Source organism: Myotis yumanensis, unplaced genomic scaffold, assembly GCF_028538775.1.
Source record: "Myotis yumanensis isolate MYYU_CA2020_CCGP unplaced genomic scaffold, mMyoYum1.0.hap1 SCAF_4, whole genome shotgun sequence".
NCBI classification, from domain to species: Eukaryota; Metazoa; Chordata; class Mammalia; order Chiroptera; family Vespertilionidae; genus Myotis; species Myotis yumanensis.
The window spans coordinates 67,726,901-67,732,144 of NW_027223755.1; the positions used below are offsets into that span (position 1 = coordinate 67,726,901).

Here is a 5,244-nt window from a genome sequence, read left to right on the forward strand (position 1 = left end):
TATGTTAATGCTTAATTTATTTTAAACAATATGTTAACATAAATATCATTTTTATGAAAAATAACTCTATTTTTCAAAACAGGATATATATAATGAGAAGAGTGGCATTGTTTTACATTTTTGATTCTTTTTAATGTCTAGCTTAATAGAAGAAAGCTAGATCCTCCTTCTTGTTTCTGCATTTGGTTTGTTGTGACATCACTCATCAGTTAGCCTCTGGAAAATGCCACTGCATATTCGTAAGAGAATGAATATAAAAAAGTCAAATGACATCTCCCTATTATTAAAAAAAAGTAGTTTGGAACACAATCTGGAATGGTCAGCGTGGCAGCGGCCCTCAGATCCCTTGGTAGAGTCTTGATACCTCAAAGGCATAGTCTTCCCAAGATGGCTTATCAGACACCTCTTTATCCTTGTTCTGCATGTGTTCATGTGCCTAAAAGACATTTTGCTGCTGCTGCTAGGAAGCCTGAAAAGAAAACAAAGAGAAGGTGCCAAAGAAAAAGCATCAAATGAAAAACAAGATGAGGTAGAAAAAATAAAGTCATACCAGTTTATGGAAAGCAAACCCGAAGATGATGTTTACTTAAAACACTTATACCTAAGGCAGATATACGAGGTGAAGAAAGCTATTCATTTACTTAAGAAATTTCAAATCTGAACTTTACATATCCAAAGCAAAGTTTTTTTTATCTTGATTTGACACTGGATATGGCACTGGGGAAGAAGAAAAAAGTGGAGCCATTTGCCAGTGTTATTAGTTTGCCACACCATTTCTTTCAGAAATCAATAAAGTTGCTGTATTTACAGGGCAGGCATCAGAGAGTAAAATAGCAGAAAAACATGTAGCTGTGTTTGCAGGAGGAACTAATTGGATTCAGAAGATTTTCGGTGATAAAACTAAACCAGACTTTTATGTAGCTGAACCAGAAATAATGCCCGAGCTTAATCCATTAAAGAAGTAAAAGAAAAAAGATTTCCAAAGCTTACTTGAAAATCCTATTGGGCCCTAACCAGTTTGGCTCAGTGGATAGAGCATCGGCCTGCAGACTGAAGGGTCCCAGGTTCGATTCCTGTCAAGGGCATGTACCTTGGTTGCGGGCACATCCCCGGTGGGGTGTGTGCAGGAGGCAGCTGATTGATGTTTCTCTCTCATCGACATTTCTAACTCTCTCTCCCTCTCCCTTCCTCTCTGTGAAAAATCAATAAAATATATTTAAAAAAAAAAAAAAAGAAAATCCTATTGGCCATGACATCCCAAAATGCTTGAGTTATTCAAAACTGGAATCGAAATTAAGGTAGATGAAGAAAGGGAGAACTTTCTAGAGACCAAAATAGCAACTCTAGATATGTCAAGTGACCAGATAGCTGCCAATCTGCATGCTGTTATCAATGAAGTTTGTAGGCACAGACCACAGAATTTGGGAAAGAAACAAGATTTTAATCATGTCATGAGAACAGTGAAACGTGATCAAGGTGTGGTGGCTGTGCAGTAGGCTGGGCACACGTCCAGCACCCCTATCATTGCATACGTGCCACTCATTCCTTCCCAAGGTATGAGCTTTCCTTATAGTTAAACAAGCAAAGGCTTGTTACTAAAGATGGAGCCATTGTTGCCTAAAGAAGTGGAAACCAAAGAAAGTAGCAGAGAAGCTGCCTGAAAGTGTTTTATTGTGAAATTATTCGTAGTGAATGAAGAAGCAACAGAGAAAATCATAAAACTGTATAATTTCTTTAAAAAAAAATGTTTGACCTGTGGACTCCATGAAAGATCTTGAGAACTTTGAAAACTGCTAGTTTTACCCAGCCAGTGTTGCTCAGTGGCTGAGTATCGACCATGAATCACGGAGGTCATGGTTCAATTCCCCGTCAGGGCACATGCCCAGGCATGCAGGAGGCAGCTGATCAATGATTCTCTCTGATCATTGATGTTTCTATTTCTCTCTCCCTCTTCTTTCCTCTCTGACATCAATAAAAAAAGAAAACTGCTAGTTTCAAGAGCCATAAATGTATATTTAAAAACCCCCAAGGAAATTAAATGAAGCTATGTTTTAAGTTTCTATTCTAAAAATGTATGTATTTTCATATTCCTATAGCAGCGTTCCGCAACTTTTAGTGCATGTACTTAAAAATCATTTACGAAACATATTTAAGCTGCTGATTCCAGGCTTCCATCCCCCATTAGTTGTTGATTCACTAAGGTTCAGCTAGGATTTGGGAATACTTTTAGCAAGTCCAGGCTCCAATTCCTCCACCCCTAGGTCATAATAATTCATGGTGGATTGCTTGAGAAAAAATGGTTCTAGAGCAAAAAAATAAATAATAAATAAAAAGCTTGGGTATTTTTAAAAACTGAAGCACATTTCAGTGAGATTAAAATTTTAAAATTGGAAGTGAAAGCAAATATGATCAGAGGCAGAGACCAAGAAAAGAGAGACCTTTTTCTTGCAATGCACCTGGGCTCATTCTGTGGTTACTGCACCAGGACCTGAGAGGACAGATGATGCCAATCTGCTTCCACGTGGCCCAGGAAAAACTGCTGGGCACCCGGTGCACCCAGCTAACCAAGGACACAGCCTGCTCTCTTTCCCCGAGGAACACAGCCATCACTGGTGAGATGGAAACAGAAAGCTCCTCTCTGGTTCTAAGGAAGGGTCCCAGTCTGCCTGCTTGTCCATCACAGGGCCACCAGAGCAGAGACCACTGCATCTGCAGTGTCACTCACTCTATCATTTTGACTAAAACTTCAGGGGCAGACAAAGCCAACAGTGGACAAAGAAATGGTCTTAGGCAACCTAGCAGAAAAAAAAGAATGAAGAGCAACCAGAACACCCAGAATTGGGTTAGCTTCTATAGTAGTAATTGCTAGAGGAGACAGAAGACAATATAAATTTAATAATAAATCAGCACTCAAAGAGATTCTATTACACCATCAAGGGGACTTTCTGGGCCTAAAAGGGATTATTTTGAAGCTCAATAATTCAGTGAAAAAATGGAAAAAGAGGAAAGATGAAACTGATAATCTAGTTAATGATATGATAGTCAAGTGGAAGAGGTATCTCAAATCAAAGGACAACAGTCTGGTTTAAATAAAGACTGAAGTCATCACCTTGAAAAGGTGTACTGAGTTCCAGGCTATCTTAGAAAATAAGTACTATGCCTATTCCTAGACATATCTCAAAAAACAGGAATTGGGAGAGGGTGGGAGATAAGAAAGGTAATTGCATACTAAAGCTGACATTTAGAGAGTGAGGAAATAAAAACATCACCAGGTTAAATAGAAAGGCAATAATAACCCTTTGTATCTTGTTTTAAATAATAATACAAAAATATCTATTTTATTAGAAGTAGGAGAAGTTCGAAAATTACCGTGAGCGGAATGGAAAAATAAGAACTTTTAAAATAAGGGCGATTTGCCAGGGGAATTTGGAGTCTCAGCTTTACGCCCAAGGGCTCAGTTTGCTGGCTCTCAGCATCAGAACAGATCAGCCTGAAGTCAGGATACTCATCTGGTCTGCTCAAGTGTGAGAAAAACCTGCTGGAGAGGCAGAGCAGCAGTGTGCTTGGGCACACACTATGGAGTCAGACAGAACTTGCTTCCAATCAGAAGCCTGCAACATCACTGAGGGTTTGGGCACAGTGAAATGGACTTTGCTGGTACAGTGCCTCATCGTACTGCTGCATATGGCTCCCCTGAAACTCCAAACTCAGACCTGCTCTGAGGTCCCTTAGGCTGCCTCCTGCTTCCACCTGGAGGAAGCAACCGTACTCCCCTACAGAAATGCTGACTTGCTCCGCATTTTACACCCTTCTGCTGGGGAAGAGGAAGAGATTTCTCACCCCCTTCTAGTCTGTGCCCCACCTTGTCTTTCCCTCAGCCACAACCTGCCTCTTCTCAGAGTGACTGAGAGGAAACATAGAGTCCCTTCAGCGAAAGCCTGCTGACCCCATCCCTCCCTCTACCTCCTGGTGTGATCTGGCCTCTGGCTCCAGCAGGACACTCACAAAGAAACACAGTCCACCTGCATTACCAGAGCGTGGCATACTCTGTCTTGAACAACACCGAGAGAGGAATGCCTACAAAGTCATGTCAAGCAGGCCAGTTACCCCCCACCCTTTCTTGTGCAGAGGGAGGTGACTGTGAGGCTGTCTTGCCTCTCCCATAGGCTCTGTAGCTAGTCTCCCATGGGCCCCAGCTTGACCATGCACGCCATCTATCCAGAGAAAAGACCCATTTATTCCAAAGTAACAACGAAGTCTGCAGAGACATAAAATCAATTTTCATGATCACCCAGAGCATTTAGCTTATTTATCTCACCATCTGTATAGAAATAAATGATAGCATCCCAGTTTTCCCAAAAATGGGGGGAGGGGGGGGTCCCTTGATTGTCACTTATGTTATTGAAAGACTGTCTGAAAATATTTTCCAAAATAAAGAGTTATTTTTTTTGCAAAAGTAAATTCACAAAGTGCCTACATTTTAAAAAATCATATTATTTTCTCAATTTTTAAAATGTCATCAAAGTTTCTAAAAACACCAAGGCATCCCATAACACTTATTCATCTCCTTACCTGACAAAGATTTGAAGGCTTCTATATTTAACATATGTTTATAGGAGGTATACAACTACTATATTTGTTGATGAAGGCGTAAAATTTGAACCTCTGATGTTGTCTATTGCCTGCCAGGGACCAAAAATGACTGTTTTATAAGCTGCCATAATGCAGAAGTGCACATTTTCAGAAGAAGGCAAGGCAAAGTGCAGCTCTCAGCTCCATAGCCTGCAGGGGCTCGGCTAACTCCTGGATGACATCATCCTCTGTTTTTATATTATTTGTCTGTGCTCTTGCTCACAATTCAAACCTTTTTGAGTTAGAAACCCAGTTGCTCCCAGCAGATTCTTACCCTGTGGTTCAGTGGAGTGTACGTCTATGAATCAGAACTAAGCTTGAAAGAAAATCCCTTTTGAAGCAACACAACAGCCGGGATCTTATGCAAGATTGGAAGCTGTATTATTTTATTTCTCTGTGAACCAGATTAATTCCAAGTCTTGGCCAATACCCTACTGGTGGGAAACTCAATGTTAGTCTTTATTGGAGGGGCTTTCTTCCCCCTCGTAGGGTTACACAAATGTCTGAGGAGCTTATGCGATGCTGAGGAAGTAAATGCCTCTAGGTCAGTTCACCTTGTAGACACTGATAAGCTTGTTGCTTAAGTCTGCGTGGTCCTTGGAAAGATTCTGC

At 40.7% G+C, this 5,244-nt stretch overlaps 1 pseudogene; it reads left to right on the forward strand.

Annotated features, from left to right (window-relative positions):
• The first annotated feature begins 315 nt into the window (after nucleotides 1–315).
• Nucleotides 316–1,661, forward strand: LOC139008140 (large ribosomal subunit protein uL1m-like; annotated as a pseudogene).
• The last annotated feature ends 3,583 nt before the right edge of the window (nucleotides 1,662–5,244 follow it).